This window comes from Macrobrachium rosenbergii, chromosome 16 (assembly GCF_040412425.1).
Source record: "Macrobrachium rosenbergii isolate ZJJX-2024 chromosome 16, ASM4041242v1, whole genome shotgun sequence".
NCBI lineage: Eukaryota > Metazoa > Arthropoda > Malacostraca > Decapoda > Palaemonidae > Macrobrachium > Macrobrachium rosenbergii.
Window position 1 is genome coordinate 48,883,131 of NC_089756.1, and position 20,449 is coordinate 48,903,579.

A 20,449-nucleotide genomic window follows, 5' to 3' on the forward strand; every position below is an offset into this window, starting at 1 on the left:
AAAGCTTGTAACTTTTTTGAATAAATATTTCGACTAGATACCATCAGTTTGAATGAGGTCCTGTTAGTAAATGTACTAATGCACAGAACAATTGTTTATGTAATAAAGTTTATTATATATATATATATATATATATATATATATATATATATATATATATATATATATATATATATATATATATATATATATATATAATGGCAAAAGTAAATGCTATGTAGATGGTTGAAGAAGGGACTGTAATGGCACGTACCAAATGTATGAGACTATGTCACAAGAGATGCTCAAAATCAGTTTCAATGGAGTGTGATATTTTTAATGCCGGCATTTATCATAACAGATAATACGGAGGAGATAGAGGGGTTGGACCAGACTGGAATTCAGATACAAGGTGCTATAGATGGAAATGAATGGACAGGACTCATCACATTGTCAAAACTTGCAAAGTAAACGCAACAAGAAAAATAATCATATACAGATAAACACGAGCGTACACATTATACATGAATTTTTCCCACATATACAGGTGAAGTTTTTATATTTACAAATGATACGCTATACTGTAAATAACATTTAATATCGAATTCACTATACCTTGGGAATAACTTACACCCAAGGGGATTTATAACTGATAACTGCACAGGCCTCGGCCTAGCATTCGACTTGTGCCTTTTGTTAACACATCTCTCTGACAACCGATAAGACTCTTTTAAAAGTAAGGGTCTTTATCTTTACCCACCAGAATTAGCCTCCATGGAAATGACCCTTATCGTGCAATCTTGAAGAAAATTATTTCCTAGTTCTAAATTTAGAGAGGAAAAATTATTCTATAGACTGCGGTATTCTGAGAATCATGCCATACTCGAGAGAGATCGATTTTGTTTGGTGGGGCTAAGGGAGGAGGAAAAGAGGGTGGGGGGTGGTAAGGTCCCCATCAATGGAGGTACATTCACCTGCTCATTTTATGATCAAGGCTGCCAGACTATGCCCATGTTTATGATTGTATCGTCATCACTTTATGCTAAATTAAGCTCTAAAAGGTCAGCTGGGCCTGCAACTAAGAAAAATAGCTTTAGGCACTATATAACTAATATATAGTTCTATCACACACACACATATATATATATAAATATATATATATATATATATATATATATATACATATATATATATATATATATATATATATATATATATATATATATATATATATATATATATATATATATATATATATTTCCGTGGAGCTAGTGGAAAGCTGCAAGAAAACAAGACGTTGACCAGGAGCTTTCATGCACTCACGCCTTATGAGAACACGAAAACACTTGGTGCACCTCTTGTGCTAATCTTTCCTCCAGCTTAATGGCTCTTGAAAATCGCACGCTTAAGCGAACCTGGGCTTTTGGTTTAGATACAGTAGTGATCTTCGGAATTCGAATCCCCACCAGGGCAGATGCACTTGCCAGTTATAATTCACTTTAGGTGTAAATTTAAATTTTTCCAAGGTATAGTGAATATTAAACGATATCTGTACTATTATATATATATATATATATATATATATATATATATATATATATATATATATATATATATTAATGAGGAACAGGATAGCCAGAAGACGTGGTAAAATTGCAGACATTATTATTCCATACAAATTAACAGAGGCACAGCCAAGCTTTCAGGGAACACATAACTTTTCCCATCATCAGGTCACTTATCTATAGAATGACAAAAAAAAAATAAACAGTAAGAAAACTATACTGATTGACTCAGTCTAAAGGTATTAAAACAGGTATAATTGACAAAACTTTAAAATATACATAATAATATAAAGTAAAAAAGGAACATAAAAACCTAAGCTAACTGTAAAAGAGCAATGACTAAGTAATAAGAAATCACGTATTAAACAGAAATCGTCAAATAAAATCACTGAGAGTGAGAGAAAAAACAATGAATATTCAAAATAATAAAAATGATAATGTAGTAAAAAATACTGGAGAACCTACTGTTCATGTCGTAGTTAAGTGACAACTGGGCGAGTTAGAAGACTGCGAATGGAAGAGGGTGAAATGGTGTGGAGAAAAAACAAAAAGAAAAAAAGCAAACTATGCAATGAACAATGGAACAGAGGTGGTTTGGCTATTGAGTGTTGGTGATAATTGTTTAATATGGAGGGACTCTAAAAAGGGATGCGAATGGCTGTTTTTTGTTTTTCCAAGTATTTGAAAATCACTGTATTGTATGTGATGGTGGCAAGATATAGCATGAAGTCTAATGGCACTATTTTCTTTTTTGCTTGATGCTAAGCCTGTACGGTGGCTGACACCCTTATGAGAGTCGATGCGCACCTTAAGTAGGCGCTTGGTACATCCCACATAGGTCCCAAAATTACATTTAGGGCTATTAAACTTGTAAACAATGCAGGTACGCATCAACTCCGGGAGGGTGTCTTTCACGCGGAACAGTCTTCCGATTGTAAGAGGGTTATTAAAAGTAAATCTGAAGTCAACATACGGATACAGATGGCTCAAGAGTGACAATAATTTTCTTTTGATTTGGACAGAATCGTTAGTGAAGGGTAAAGAAACATACATTATCTTTTTGGGAACGGTGCAGACTACAGATTTTGGTGTTCCCTTTACTCGCATGCACCTCCAAACCTCTCGGCGTGGTACTCTATCGTACGCCTTTTCCAGATCTATGAATACTATGTGCGGTCCTTTCTGTTTTTCCCGGTGTTTTTCCATCATCTGTCGGAAGGCAACCACTACATCTGTCGTTCCTCTTCCTGGCATGAAGGCAAACTGTTCTTCATCTACAGATGTTTCTTTTCAAATTCTTTGATCCATTATTCTTTCCCAGATTTCCATGATGTGAGACTTTAACTTTATTCTTCTGTAGTTTGCACAATCCTGGATGTCATCCTTCTCTTTATAGATGGGCATAATAAAGCTTTCTCTCCATTCTTTTGGTATCTTTTCTTGACTGTATATGTCCTTTCTAGGTCCCACTGCATGTCTATTCCTTCTCCCAGGCTCTTCCACACCTCTGCAGGAATTCCATCTGGTCCTATTGCTTTACCATTTTCCATCTTCTTTGGTGCCTTCTTTACTTCCATCCTGCTGATAGTATGTGTCATACCAAGGTTCTGGAATCCATCTTCAAAGAATTTTCTGGGATTTTCTTCATTTAACAGGTGTTCATAATATTCTTTCCACCTCTTCTTTATCTTATCCTCGTCGCATAAAACCACTCCATTCCCATCCTTAACCTGTTTTATATGGGAGTAGTCTTTGGTGTTCTTGTCCCTCGGCTTTGCAATTCTGTGGATTTTTCCCTCCTCCTCGGGTGTTTCCAGCTCTTCGTACATGTCAGCTAATGCTCGCGCCTTTTCTTGTGCAACTGCCCTCTTTACTTGCCCCTAAAGTGTTTGGTCCCTCTCCTTACCCTCTTGCTGTCCACACTCTTCCCAGATTTTTATTCGTCTTGTTTGGCTTTCACCACCTCTTCCACTTTATCATTTCACCACCAGGTTTCCTTATCGTCAGGAGGTTTCTTTCCAGATGTCTTTCCCAACACCTCTCCACCCACTCTCTTTATCACCGTATTATTGTGATTCCACCATTCTTGCACTCCCTCTAGCAATCTAGCTTCCGTCAATACTCTCTCCTTAAATTCCTGCCTCGCTTCCTCTTCCTGTGTCAGCTTCCACCACTTGATTGTTGATTGGACACGTGCAGGCCTACCTTTTACTGTGCTCTTTATTTCCAAGCCCATTACCACCACCCTGTGCTGTGCTGCCACACACTCTCCGTTTAAAATTTTACAATTTCTCACCTCTCTCAGGTATGATGTTCTGCACATAAGGAAGTCAATTTGACTTTCCCTTGCTCCACTCTTTTATGTGATGTACTGATTTTCTTTCTTTTCAAACCAGGTGTAACAATAGCCAAATCAAATGACACTGCGCAGTCCACAACCCTCTTTCCCTCGTCATTTCTCTCTCTAACTCCCCAGCCACCATTCATCCACTCAATACCCTCTCTATTCCTTCCTACATGTCCATTCATGTCACCACCAATAATTAATTTCTCTTCTGATGGTATTTCACTCAACTGTCGGTCTATTGCCTTCCAGATTGTCACTTTCTCAACTTCATCACATCCTGCTTGAGGGGCATAAGCACTCACGATATTGACTATTTTTATTTCACAACCATTGCTCTGTCACTTGTCCCCTTCACGCTTATTATGCTGTCTTTTAAGCTTTTTAACAGAATCATTCCTTATTTGTTCCACTATATAGCAATTTATATCTACATCCCAGCTCTCTCGCTTTATTTCCTCTCCATCTAATCTCCTACACACACACACACACACACACACACACACACACACAATGCTTATCCTTCTCTCCAACAGATCTGCTCTCTCTCTCTTCCCTTTCCAGTCATCCTCCCCACGTTCAAAGTTCCAACTCTCAAAGCTGCCACCATCTTCCTTCGCCTCACTCTTCTTATATTTTTATTTCTCATTTTCTCATTTGCTTGAAGATTATCATTATATTATCTGAATAAGGATAATACAATAAATTGAATGGTCAATTATTTATCTAAGTGAAATGGTTCTTGCTGCATTTACAATAAATTCAAAGATAAATGTACTAATTCCAGTTTATTACTAAACATAGTGAGCGCAGTCTGGACCACCTAAAATGTCACCATGAACCACCAGTTGAGAACACTGGTCTAAGTGTTCAAGTCTAATATCCAAAATATCGTCTACACATCGAAATCATGGTACAGGTAATCAAATAATTTTATGGATTAAAAAATACTCATAGCGGCATGTGTATTGAAATCAAGAAACAAATCCGCAGTTAATAACGGTCTTTTCAGATGAAAAGGGGAATCGAACAGGTTCCCGGAAGCTCTCTGTAGAGATTTATTTTTAAATATATGTATCCATACATGACTGTGGATTTGTTTCTCTAATCTTATGGATAATATGTTTAAAAAAACTCCATGTATAAATTTGAGAGAACTAGAGATAAGTTACCTGTTCCATACCGAACGTTTGTCCAAAGGATTTGCTGTTGTAAAAAGCACAGTTGCAAATACAAAATTTAGCTAATCCCTGGTACCGACTGAATAAGCAGGCACTAATGTAAATAAAGAACAAACACTGAAACTTACTTTTCCCTTAAGTCTATTCCATTAATCGAATGGGTGCGTGATATAGTCCCTAATAACGGCGATAGCGATACTGTAAGATATTTTGAAAGTTTCCAAGAGACAGATCTTAAAGTTACTGCAGTTTGCTGTCGTTCTTATTCAGAGGATAAGTCTAATGGGTCTTTTTTGTGGCCCAGATTTTGCTAATATTTTTGGCAGTTTACTGCGCTGTCACTTCGAAGACATTATATCTCGCAACTTAATCCTATCTTGGGTAAAAGTTAAAAATCATTGAACTTTGCTTACGATCACTCGCAACTACTACTACTACTACTACTACTACTACTACTACTACTACTACTAATAATAATAATAATAATAATAATAATAATAATAATAATAATAATAATATCATTAGTAATAATATTATGCCATAATTTCATCAAAAACTGCTTATTACTTTCTCCTTGCATCTTCAGACCAAGACAACTCAAGCAAATGCTGTCATTGTTTTGCTTCTCATTTTGAAGCAACGGTCACGGACATCACGGTAAGGTAAAAAAAAATTTCCTTTAATCCTGAATAATTAATTTCGTCATTCAGTGTGATGCGGATTAATTATTCACTCCAGTTAGCTGGTGGGCACGAAATAGCTTCACGTGTTTAATTTTTTCCTCCCTTTTTTGTAATTCTGCATAAGAAAACTATTGTGCCGGCTTTGTCTGTCCGTCTACCCTCAGATCTTAAAAACTACTGATGCTAGATGGCTGCAAATTGGTATGTTGATCGTCCATCCTCCAATCATCAAACATACCAAATTGCAGCCCTCTAGTCTCAGTAGTTTTTATTTTATTTGAGGTAAAAGTTAGTCATAATCGTGCATCTGGCAACGATATAGGACAGGTCACTACCGGCCCGTGGTTAAAGTTTCATGGGCCGAGGCTCATACAGCATTATACCGAGACCACGAAAGATAGAATTTTCTGTACAGAAAACTCGATTATACCGAAGAAACTTCGGCGCATATTTTACTTGTTGTGCTTTCTACATTCCGTAGATGTGAGTCAGTCTATATATAAGTTTCCTCATGGACTAAAAAGATGTGAAACTCGCAGGTATCCAGGGGGATATTAAAGGTATATCGGATCTTTCCTAGATAGTGACCCTCAAGGGTTGTCGGGGGTCGTTATCTAGGACTAATATTTCATGGGGGTCATTACCTTTATGATATTTACAGTCTTTTCTTTACGTTTTTACGGTATTCCCTGAAGGGCTTGTACTAAAAACACGCCGCAAAGGTGGATACATACCGGGTTAAAACCCTTGGGGTCACTATGTAGGAAAGATTCGGTATATCTATTCAAAATCAGCTGAAACGTGGGATAGTAATTTAAGGAAATTAGAAGCAATGGCTGACAAATATATGGGGTCTGCCTGAGGGACTGAATTAGGGCTGATATGAGAGCCTTCAAAAATAAATTTGAGCATAATGCTTAAATATTTAATAAGAATGTTTAAATAAATACCCATTGAGCTGATGAGGATGTCTCTCTTTCCAAGTCGAGTTTTGAAATATGTATCAGAAATGACAAAAGAAACTAATTGATTTTGTTACGGGACAAGATGTCGATATTCTTGAATTTGTGCAAAATCGATTGAAATGTATTCTTGTTTACTTCCAGACGCTCAATATCGAACTACAATGAGAATAATAAAATCCCAAATTCCCGGAACAGGATATTTCGCTGAAGAGCACACATAATTCACCTTAATAAACGTATCCTATCTATTTCTTTTGAATTACACACACACATACACATAGTTATACTAAGGAAATGTTTCAATTCTGTTATTCTTCCATGCTTTGAATAGTGTTCCCTTGTTTGATCTCTAGCAGCTGACTTGCATCTTAAATTGTTAGACGTAACCTAAAGCTCTACTGAATTTTTTTCCCTGATCTTAATATAGTGTCTTGCAGAATCGTTGTTGGCTCATTGTGCAGGCTGTAGTTGATTCGATCACTTGCCTTGTCATCTGTGAGGTTTAATACCACAGTTTTCAAGGTATTTTATTCCTGTTGTTATCAAATTGTGGGATGACCCTTTAATCCTGTAAGTGAATCGTTGGAATGTCAAAATTTCAAACTTGGTGTCAAAACTTTTATGTTGAGCAGGTTAACATGAGTCTCGCTTTGTAGTTTATTGTTAACTGTCTTATTTATTTTACTTTACCATTAATCTCATTTTTTTTCTCATAATAAATTCTTTCCCCTGAGCTGTTTTCAGCCCTTGGGTTTTTTTCTGCCTTTACTGAGGGTGCAGTTTGGCTGTTTTTCCTATTTGAGCCCTTAATAATAATAATTTTTGCAAATCTTCTTCTGCCGTGAATATTCCCACTGAGGCTCAGCTCCCTTCTTGCAGCTTGGCTTGTAATAATAATAATAATAATAATAATAATAATAATAATAATAATAATAATAATAATAATAATAATAATAATAATAATAAAGGTCTTATTGCTATAATCTAACAGTTTTTCTCCTGTTAATTTTGTTTTTGTGGGTCCTTAAGTTCAGGTGGTGTCACGGCACAATATGAGGATTACCTGTATACTCATGTCCTCAAACACATAGCTTGTTGTATGTACTTTAATATAACTGCGTGTCAGTTGATTACTCATGCAATTATACGACCCATGACTTTATTCTATAAAAAACATACGCTATTTTTAGTTACTTCTTGATGCCTGTTGTAATAACTTTAATATACTGTATATCTGTATATTGTTCAGTCAATCTGTATATCAAACTCTTGGGCAGAAAGTCCTTGAACGACCTTGAAGAAAAATAATTTATCTTACGATCTGTCACGCCTGTCGGTATTGATTATTTTTTTACACAACTAGTAGATAAGCTAGAAGTTGAATTAATCGTTAGTTGAAAATAAAAAGAAAAACTGTCATGCGCGGAATAATAGTTTTATGGCCGGGTAATGAGTCATGCTAAATCAAATACTAATAATAATTATGTAGAGCATATTTTAGAATCTTACTGTACCTCCTTTCATATTCCCTTTCTTCCATCTTACTTTCCACCCTCTCCTAATAATTGATTCATAGTGCAACTGCGTGGTTTTCCTCCTGTTACACCTTTCAAACCTTTTGCTGTCAGTTTCCGTTTCAGCGCTGTCTGACCTCATTAGGTCACAGTGCTTAGCCTTTGGCTTAAATTCTATATTCAGTTCAATCAATTTAGAATTGGTGAAATAATATTTTTGAGATTATTCAACTATAAGGACAAAAACCAATCTACGTTTTCGGAGGAGTGCAAGTTTTAACCATTTTAGATGTGGAAAATTCCTGAGCCATGTATAGAATAGAACGGAACTCTCGCAATATTTAACTAATATTGCGAGAGTGTTTTAGCTTGGGGAGGGGAGGGTCTCTGCAGTGACACGTGGGTGGGAGAGAGGACTCTGGGACTTTCGTTCCCCTCAGCCAAGGTTTTTGTGTTGTAGGCAGTTGCGAGGTTTTAAGATAGAAATCATTAAAGTCACCTAAAGCCCAGGTCTTGGGATAATTGAAGATTCGTATGAAAATGGCTGATAATATAACGCTACACATGGTGTGTTGCAACGAAATTTAAGGAAAATTCCTATTCTGCATTTCTTATTCAAAAATAAATTCTTAAGATCTAGAAATAATTGTAGATATTTACTCAAGCACAGTGACTTGAAAGTACTCGAAGGTCAAAAAGTGGCGATATTTTTCATTTTTCACTATCAGACCATTCCTAATCAATGAGACTGACTGTAATTATGAACTTTATAGGAACAACCTTATGGGAAGAAAAGGTTTCGGTGACGTTAGAAGATATGAGTGGACTGTTATCTCTTATCTCAAATAGAGCAATTTACGAATAGCCATTTAAATATAGGTGGCGTGCAGACGAGAGAGAGAGAGAGAGAGAGAGAGAGAGAGAGAGAGAGAGAGAGAGAGAGAGAGAGAGAGAGGAGTAAAACAGACTTTTTGGATTTCAAAGGTGGGCCAGCGTTTGATGTTTTCCGTTTACAAGGAACGAGGGAAAACTATAAAAAAAATTGGTTTCATCAAGCGCTTTAGTAGTAAAGGAAATTAGGCTAGTAAGGGCTAATAATTAACAGTTATATTATGGGAGAGCTGACGTGGTGCTGATGAAGCTTTTCTGTTGATGCATAAAGTGGCATTATTTTTGAGAAGGAGAAAGGAGCAATAACTATGTATTTTTATCTACGTCATCCCTTTTAGTGGAATTATCTTTTCTCCACACAGACATATATATATATATATATATATATATATATATATATATATATATATATATATATATATATAAGAGCATGTACACAGACACTCGTATATCTATATAATTTTTTTTTGCCCGCACATATACTATATATACACATATATATGTACAGTATATATATATATGCATGTATGTACAGTATGTATACATACACATATATATTGGAATCTTCGTTTTTAAAGCATACTCTGTATTGTATTACAAAAAAATTAGTGATAAACTCAACAGACAGGATTAATTTATTGCAAATTTAAAATCGAATTGAACAGAAAAAGATTGTAAAAAGTGGGATTTGTCTGAGAGAGAGAGAGAGAGAGAGAGAGAGAGAGAGAGAGAGAGAGAGAGAGAGAGAGAGAGAGAGAGAGATTTGGAATGTATTAATTAAAGCATCTTTCATACTGTTTAGATTTCATTTAAGTATCATTAATTTAACGAAGTAAGATCAATATTCTTAATCACGCCATTCAGTTCCAATGATATTAAGTGGTGAGAAAAAAAAACCTTATTTATAATTTTTTTCTTCATTGAGCTATACGTTTAACGGAATAGCGTGCGAGCCATGGCGTTTCACATCCACAAAAAATGGAATGCCATTCTTAGAAAGTATGACAAACAAAGCTTATATAACAAAGGAAATGCTACTTACCTAACTAGAGATACACGAACAGGGCAAGGTAATTCATATGCACTGTATGTAGAGTAACGGAAACATTATTAATATTGTTAAGGTAAAGTTTTTAACAACTAATTATCGATGTAAAAAAATTATCCATTTGCTTCTTCATCCTTATTGTAAACACTTTTCCTTTCTCATGTAAAGGTAACGAATTATTCTAATTATTCCGTCACTTATTTGTAAAACGTACGACAGTCTTACTGTTCATTTTGCTTTTGTTAAATAAGTAAAGTATAAACTACGTGTTTTCCATTAAAACTTTACGATACAGGTCGGGTTTCGTCAACACAAGACGACCAAACTTTCAGCAACTTGATATGAAGACGTGGTCTTCCATCTTGGTCTCCGGTCACACGCAAACATTTCCGTGAAATAAACTAAAATTCTGCGCACAGCTGAAATGTTTAAGCAGCGAAGCGCTTGGCCGCTTGCATAGTCTCCTGTGGTTAACTTGACCAAGTGAGCATGAGCCTAGGTGAAAGGCTGCACTCGCGGGAATCGGCCCACCAAAACAAACCGTCTCTACGGTGTAGGCAAGGTGCTTCCAAACAGGCGCTAGGGCTCACGTGGGTTGGTGGTCTCTGAACAATCACGCAATCTTCACGACCCATTTTCAACAGTCGAATCCCTCCGGAATAAAACAAAAAAAGAGGTAAGACAAATTTAAGCAAAATTCCCGCAGCGCATGCGCCAACTTGGATCTGTAAACACACCTGAGCCAAATCAATCAAGATGTATACAGTAGGTAACAGGCTACACATATACATTCTCCCACACACGCACGTGCCGGTTTATCCTTCTGCACTTAACATGAACTTACATTTAGACGTTTATAGACGATGGCGAAGATTTTAATCATGGCGCCATTACATTCATTCATTGCGATATAGGAATCTACGAGAAATATGAAAAATTTGTTCTTCGCGTAATCAGTAACGTGGTTAATTATGTAACTGTAATAACAACAATGCCCTCTTAACTCATGATGTTTTAGTGTATATTTTTCTTAGTTAATCATGGACTCCGATCTTTGTGCTCTCTCTCTCTCAGTAATGTGGATTTAAATGGGTGCAAACAAGTTTCATGTAATTCCATATGCTCATTTATTTGTGCACGTGTTTCAAGAGCATTCTCGCATTTTTGGTAGCCTAGTGATGGCAAAGCACTAATTTCGAGAAAGCAAATAAGTTTACTTATTACATCTAACATTTTTTTTTAATATGAGAGGATCTTCTGAATTTAATACCTCAGCTTGAAATTATTTTTATTCTTAGTCTATTTTCGTCCCTTTTTCTTCTCTACTGCTCTCAGTTGTTTTTACATTGATCTGTAGAATGTGTGTGTGTGTTTTTTTTAGTCCTTTATGGACCTAGTGTATATATCTTTGCCTCCGTGTCATTTGCATGGAAAATATTACTTTTTTTTATAGAAGTAGCAGTCGCATATGATATTTTACAAAAAGCATTGAATGACAGAATGGGATTCGATTTTCTTAAAACTAACATTTTTAGTTCATGTATTTACATTATTATTTAATATCTGGTTTATAAAGACACGTATTATACTAATCAATCTATTCGTAAATCTGTTTTGTTTTTGTCAGTTTTTTTATCTTACGGAAAGAATGATGATACCCGTAAATTGCGGTAATGGCGTGTGCTTGTGTGTGTTTACTTACATATATACTGTCATTCGCAGACATTCCTCGACGAAACTGTTATATGTTTTGCGTATTTTTCTTCGTGAATACTTCCATTTCTATCGAAAACCAACTACATTAAAAATTTGGTGAACTCCTAATAACGATTTTCAAAACGAATTAACGGTTTTTGTGACGGCTCAACTGGGTCACACCATGGAGTAAGCCAGTAGACTCGGCTTGCTCCATTTACCCGTTTATCGCTCCGCAATAACAGTTATTTGTAATAATTGTCACGAATTCCTAGATGAATTTCACACATGCATGTACAGTATGTATGTAGGTTACACATGCATGTACAGTATGTATGTAGGTTAGAAATTTAAATACTCATGTTGATCTGTTGTAGACTTACTCTTAACATCAAAACTAGGCCATACCCTACCCCAAGGGGGAAAATCAGCCAGCAGAGTAAGACAAGATATGGGAAAAGGTGATGAATAGATAAATTTGAGGGAATATAAAATAAAGCCAATACACCTGAAATTCAGGAGACATCAGCAGAGAGCAGGGAAGAATTTGCTCTACGCTTAAATATGCGGAAAGCAGATTCCACAACTGTCCTTGGCAAACTATTCGGACGTTGTAAAGAACAGCAACCCCAGAGTACCTGAGGGTTGTTTATCTTAACAAGCTAATATTTGGGGTGGCTGATGTTAACAAGCTCATTCTGATACTGGCGGTGCATCTGTTTGTTGTCGGCCAAATGGAATGTCCTTCGCCGTGTTCAGTACGGGGATGGCTGATGTTAACAAAGTTCATTCTGAGAATAGCCAATCTTTACATGGGTACTCTGGGGTTGCGGATCTTTACAACGTCCAACTATTCCATATTTTGTTGTAGCCAAAATAAAACTCATAGCTTATCAACCTAAGAATAATACTAAGAGATAGTATTATCCACGGAATACTTAAAGGACGTATGTTTTCAGTTACCTAGAATGATAATTAGGAAAGCTCCAATGTTTTTGTTTCGTTATCACGGGTCTTCCCTCTGCTGTATTTCCAAGTGAAGAAGAATGAAACAAGAGATAAATTTCATGAAACCAGATTTTTTTTCTTTATATTTGCAGTGCACGGAGTATTATCCAGTTAGGCTGTGGATTGCTACATTCAGTATTTCTTTTGGAGGAAATTGTTTTTCAAGATCTCCAGCATAAACTGAGAAGCTAGATAGATGGAATTGGCTGAAAGTGTATTTTAACAGAAAAATGGAGTCGTTTACTTTTTCTTAGATACGATTCAAAACTTCGCAAAATGTATGTAAAGTTTTTAAAATAAAATGCAGAAAAACTGAGTTGGTGTAACATTGAACTATGATTCTTTATCCAGAAAATTAAACTCTCAGAAAAAAAGGAAAAATTCATTATGTACTGTTAAAAGCGTCAGAAAGATAAACATCTGTAAACAAAAATAATGTTTATTATGATCCTCTTTGGTTTAATTACTGCCAAAAGAGGAATCAGTAAATTTTTAGAAAGAAACAGAATTAAAACAAACCACATTTTGTATCTTCATCAGTCCTCTGGTTTGTGGTACTATTTATAATCTTGGGCAAATTCCTTTGGAACAAGCAAAAAAAAAAAATGCATTTAGACTTATTGAAAACAATGGACCTAACAGAAATTTAGTGGGATACTGCACTGGAGAAATAAGTAGTAAAAATAAATAAATAAATAAATACGATGAATAAAAAGGTAAACAAAACTTAGTATAAGAGTTCATAACTAATTAAGAAATCTTGGGTAGCGCATTTTCATTTTTCTTCTACAGACATAACAATATCATCATCATCAATAACAGTAATAATAATGCTGATGATTATAATAAAATATGATAAAAAAAAACCTTGCTATCATATCGTTGTCGCCAGCCTAAAGCATACTCAAGTGAAACCAGGAAGACGGTTGTGATTGGAACATTCATCATATTCCGTTAGTCCAGATGTGGCTCAAGACAGCATGAGCCTTAATTATTAAATAACAAAAATTAAAACAAATAACATAATAATGACAAATGGAATCCTGCTTTGAAGTATACTGTACAGGGCTATTTGGTGATTCGTCTCAAAACTGTCTGGTAGTCAAGGGTATTCTGGTGTCCAGCGTGAAACTCGATCCGCTTGGTGAAATTCCAAACCTTAGGGTCACCAGCCTAAAACCTAACCGCAATGGAAAATTAAACACAAAAACAAAATAAGAGAGAGAGAGAGAGAGAGGGATTATTTAGAAGAATGTGACTGGACAGGCTTGGTCAGGTAGTTGCCATTCCCTGGAAGGCGCCAACTGTCTCTTGTTTACCGATCAGTTTTCTCCTCTTCGTTTATGTGTTTTGTTTGTTTCTGTTTCCCATAGACGCTGTTTTCCCTTTCCATTTCCATTGTTTATTTGTCTCTCTTAACTGCAGGAGCCTGCGCTGGCATAAATCTACCTTCTCCACTGAATACCTACCAGTTTCTTATTCCTTCCATGTCAGATTTACTTTTCGATTTAAACCAACTGTTTTACTGTCATCACGAGCGTGTTTTTGAGAGAGGAGGAACATACACTGATTCCAAGATCATACTCGCCCATACAGAGATGAAGCAGACATAAACCTCACTTTCTCACGACAAAAAAAGGGTAAGAATGTTTAGACCCATAACACAACATTAAACAACAAGCGTAAAAACACTGTTCAGATCGATACACACACACTGGTAAACTTTGAGCATAAATGTATGAATGCATGTCTAGTATAATGCATTGATCGCCATAAATTTCGCTTTATTTTTCCTTACTTCGCCCAGAAAAACGACATATACTCTCCTAATCGCTTAGCAGTCTATGCATGTTCTAAAACTAACGCTATACACTCTCTCACACTCATAAAAAAACACAAGCATGCATGAAACCACACGCATGTTCCATTATTATATATACATACAATCAATATATTTATATATACAATCTATATATGTATATATATATATATACAGTATATTAATGGATGTATATATGTATGGATGTGTGTGTGTGTTCGAGCATAACTCTGAAATGCATTGAGCAATTTCAACTAAACTTGGGGGTCGGGGTGGGGGTGGGAAGGACTTCCCTGAAATGGGGCTGGCTCTGCCTGTAGACTTAGTAGCTAAATGAACTCTACGAATTTATCATACCTCATTCGGTATACATATGACTTATTATAGGAAAAAGAATACTGTGCGGGTAAGACATCACTGGCACCAAAGGGGGTGACATGTAAAAATATCAGACAACAACAGATATTAGTGTCTAATCCATAGTTTTCGAGGTCGCTAAGATGAATGGTGACACTCGATGGCCTTTAAGCCCACGTTCAGCCCAGATAGGAAGCGGGGGTGAAAAGGGCTGAAAATTAAATGTAAAAAATGATAGATATTAGTGCCTAATCCATAGTTTTTGAGGTCACCGAGATGAATAGTAACACTCCCGATGATCTTTAAGTCCAAGTTCAGCCCTGATAGGAATGGGGGGTGAGAAGGGTTAAATATAAAATGTCAAAAATGCTGGGCAATGTAATTGAAGCAACTATCTTAACAGGAAAGGGAGAGAGAGAGAGAGAGAGTAGAGGGGATGTTAGGGAGGTGAAAGAGGGAAAGAGTGAGGGAGACTTGGAGAGAGAGAGGGAGAGGAAGTGAGAGAGAGAGAGAGAGTAGAGTGGGTGTTTGGGAGGAAAGAGAGAGAGTAGAGGGGGTGTTAGGGAGGAGAAACAGGGAAAGAGTGAGGGAGAATTGGAGAGAGAGAAAGTTTATTGATTGTCTTTCAGAGTTTTCGGGCAGTGCCAGGTTTGTCACTATTATATATATAGAATATATATATAATTTATATATTTATATATTTATATATATATATATATATATATATATATATATATATATATATATATATATATATATATATATACACATATATGCACTTAGGGACATTTGATATCCCCAGGGGCTAGTACTAAACACGGCAAAACAGTGGACTAATGAACTAATATGTATCATTTCTCGTGTTTAGCACTAGTCCCTGAGGGGTCAAATGTATTTTGCCGCATTTAGTACTAGCTCCTGTGGGATTAAATCCCTCAGGGGCTAGTACTAAATAAATAAATATATATAAATGTGTGTGTGTATGTACATACATGTGTATATATATATGTATATACATATGTATATGTATATTTATTATGTATGTATACATATAAATATATATATAATATAAATATATATATATAATATAAAATATATATATATAAATATATATATATATAAATACACATATAAATATATATGAATATATATATATATATATATATATATATATATATATATATATATATATATATGTGTGTGTGTGTGTGTGTGTGTGTGTGTGCATGTGCATGTGTGTGTATTTCGAAAATAAAATGCTTCAACGTGTGCAAATGAAAAATCAAAAGATTTCTGATTTGACTCATAGATCAAACATGATTCGCCCCTCATATTGGAGTTCATGACTAATTTTATTTTATTTCACATATTAGTACATATTAGTTCTTCAGTAATTAAGTATTGTTTTTTCAGCATCTGAATTAAAAACTTCAGGAAAAAGTTAAGTTTTTAAATTACGCATAAAAGATTTTACGGGTGACTACAGACCATTATTGTCAAAATTAAATATAAACATTGTTCTCATTTTACCAAAGATAAAAATGAGGTTAGACTGACACGGTTTCCATTATTAGCAACGAAATTTAAATGATCTATTAAAAGTGGGTTACTTTGTGGCACACTTCGCTTTTGAAATCATTGATCTGTAGTAATTTCACGAAGACGCTAAGTGAGGACAGTTGCAGCCTAGAAATGAGTTCACAGACCAATTAACATTTTGCCTACGGTGCACGCAAGTCAGTTTTCGGTAAGGCACGCACTTCCCAGGCTTGAATGTGTGGAGGAGGACACGTTACTCGTATGATGTTCGTTACCAAAATACGGTCGACTCGTTACTAACGAATGGCTTAGGAGGATTCGTTACTAACTAAAGATGAAGAGTCGTTATGAACACTTGATTAACTTGATATTGACGGGCTAAAGTCTCTTTACTATAAGGCGGGAATCATTAATAATTCGGTGGCACTAACGATGCTGGTCTCTTTACAAGGTAAACAGTGAACTTGGCAAGGCATACTCGTTATCAGAGACGTCTCATTACTACCGAGAAGTAATGTCTAGTTGCTAACCAGAAGCAAGGAATTAATTGCATGGTCTATGTCTGTATTCTTAGCCCACATTCGCTGTCTCTTATGGTTGTACAACCATTGTACAACCATATCCTTCTTGAGTGGGTAATACTGATGTTTTGCAGCAATTATTGAGTAATTTTTAACAGTTTGATTTTATGCCTCTGTCATGGAAAGCAAAGAGTGAAGGATATAAAGACAGAAGCTAAAATAGTGAATTTTATTTGAAATTGACTGAAAAAAAAATAGGAATAGGCCTAAGTACCACTTTGTTCCCAGTAGCCAATAAATTCTATGCGTTCCAACTACCGATGCGAGCTGAAGAGGGCGATAGATAGGGAGAAATCGCGCACTGGCTTAGATATTGACAGATATTGACGTTGAGACCTTAATTCTGATGGATGATACTTATGATATTTTGACCTCGAAAATAAATTTCTTAAAGTTATGAATTCTTAAAATGAAGTGATGTGACCGTGAATGATTGCTATATAAATAAAAAAATTAAGCACGATGGCGTGTCAAGTTTGGACGTTGGGAAAGAAGATGGTGAGGAGGATCAGTCGATAACTGCGCGAGTATTCACCCTTTTATTTACCTAAAATTGATAACGTAAATACCGAATATTACGGTGAATAAGTCGAGTTTAAAAGGTCACATTTTTATTGTCAAAATAAGGGGTCGACTTATACGGCAGGTATAATCGTACCAGTAGCATCAGGATACCTAAAACTGCTGCTGAACTTGGCATATTTCTGAGACTTAAAAAAAAAAAACATTAAATATCTTTCTGTATTAACCATGATTTCTAACATACATATGTTACGGGGGCACTTACATGTAATATATGTTGAACATGCAATTACAGTTTGTTGGAACAGTAGTCTATCAATGTTGTGTAAACAAGTTATTCACACAAGGAATGGCTGTTTCTGCACATAGCTGCGTAAGAACCCATTCTTCTGAATACTCCTCCAGCTCAGGCCATTGGTTGGTGCCTGTTCTCATAGCACATTTCCTCTTGGGCATGATCTGGAGTGTGGCAGTGTTTTTCTTCAGGACTCGAACGATCTTTTCCCCCGTAAGGGGATAGGGCCGTCAGTGCACCTCGTGCATTACTTTAGGGTCTTTGCAGCGTCCCTTCGGCCCCTAGCTGCAACTGCTTTCATTCCTTTTACTGTTCCTCCGTTCATATTCTCTTTCTTCCATCTTACTTTCCACCCTCTCTTAACAATTGATTCATAGTGCAATTGCGAAGTTTTCCTCCTGTTACACCTTTCAAACTTTAACTGTCAATTTCCGTTTCAGCGCTGAATGGCCTTAGTTGCCCCAGGCATGTATTCCTAAATATATAAATCGAGCGAGCTTTTCATTATCACCAAATTTCTTTGCTGCTGCACAGTTGTTTGGGGAATTTACAAGAGCAACTACTTTCTGCTTGAAACTGGCATTGTATTGTACTCCATTCTTTTAGCTGGAGGCGCCATAAGGGTGATATTCAGCTCAGATTTTGTACGATAATTCTTGAAATGTTTGCATTAATCAGGAGAGTTCTGTCAAGATGAGCTTAGGTAATGAATGCTGAGTGCTGAAAAATACCATAATTTACAACAATTGCCGTAGTTTAGATGGTCGACTTATCGAATCCAGGTAAAAAAAGTCACAGGAAAAAGTCACCTTAACGTTAATCTTTCCTAGATAGTGATCCCCAGGGGTTTTAACCCGGTATATATCCACCTTTGCGGCGTGTTCAGTACAAACCCGTTGGGGATTACCGTAAAAGCATGAACAAAAGACTGTAAATATCATAAAGATAACGACCCCCAAGAAATATTAGTCCTGGATAACGACCCCCGAAAACCCTTGTGGGTCACTATCTAGGAAAGATCCAAAATATTTTGTTTTATTACTGTAATTGCTTTAATTGCCACCATAAATTATTAATGTGACTTTTTTCCTAGACAAAATTGTGGCTTTTCTTCTGTGACTTTTTTTCCTAGCCAAAATTGTGACTTTTCTTCTGTGACTTTTTTCCCGTGACTTTATTATCGGCCACCGACTTATCTGCCAGGTATAGCTCTATAACAACAGTTTCAGGTAAGATAACTGAAGTCGACTTATACACAATATAACCCATTATATCAAGTATGCCGCGTTTATTCACAATTCCTTTTTATTCAAAGCCTTCATGTGATAAGTATCGCCAGGAAACATAACCTTAAATAACATACACATCATTCATACCCATAGAAGATGGATTACATGTACATCTTAGTGCCAACAGAATAGGTTGCTTCTGATACCTCCAGTTTGCTTCATTAACCCGTCTAGTATTCACATCTACATCGATATCTTTTGATAGTTATGAAGATAACAACATCCCATAACTAATGTTGAAGCCTTTGCTGGGCACCCATTAATGGAAGGCAGAACAACTCCAAATCATGCTGCCATTCCAAAAACATTTTCCACAATGCATCAAGCCCGTGATATTCACTGATTATGAATAGCATGTGATTTGACGAAAATGCTTTGGGAAAACGGTTTCATGAGGCTACCCGCTGAAGGAAAAGAGCCGTTTGCTACAAAAACATAAGGCATAACTACATGTTCGGTTTAGGAACGATTTTTCTTTCAGTTTTTATTTTACAAAATTTGGTGTTTGCAAATACCCCTCCTTCTGAAACTCTGCCATTGGCACCAACATCAGCCATGTTAAACTCATCATTGGCATTAGCGACATACATCAGTACAACTCTCGATGTGTGTTTGTGATTACAATAAAAGGAGCCAGACCCAGTGGCCTTAATTTGCACATCTTGTCCATCGATCACCCCAGTGCAGTGGGGGAACTGCCAAGCTCTTTCAAAAGCTTTAGCTGCTTCTAACCGATCATTTGGTGTCTGATGTGTGTAAGAAAGAAAAGAGTGAAATAAATGAATCTATCAGTCTTGCAGAAAATTGGAATAACTTAAAAAATATCCATCATAGAGTAATGAAAATCGAACTCATTCAAGATGAAAATCCAATGTCCATACACATCAAGTTGTGTCAAAATCACCGAAAACTGTAGACTGCAAAGGGGTAACAATGTAAACTCGGACGGAGGGACATGGATGGAAACCATTCCTCTAGTCCTCTTCAGGTTTACGGGTGGAGGAATAGGAATACCAGAATCCTCGTCTGTTGCCTTGCCATAAGGGGGCCCTCGCCATTCTGCAGTGAAAAAATACACAAAATATCACTCAGGAAACCCTTCTTCTGCCGACCGCCCTCAGGAGAACAACGAGGCGCGCCCCTGGGACAACGATACAGCTGCCCTCCTCCTTGA

The 20,449-nt window shown here is 36.2% G+C and overlaps 1 protein-coding gene across 1 annotated transcript in view; it reads right to left on the minus strand.

Moving 5' to 3' along the window:
- Positions 1–10,629, minus strand: part of LOC136847422 (transcriptional regulator ATRX homolog) — a 26,426-nt gene extending 15,797 nt beyond the window's left edge. The window contains exon 1 of the mRNA XM_067119093.1: positions 10,165–10,629. The gene's annotated coding sequence lies outside the window, so the exon portion shown is untranslated. The remainder of the gene's footprint in view (positions 1–10,164) is intronic.
- Between the last annotated feature and the right edge of the window lie 9,820 nt (positions 10,630–20,449).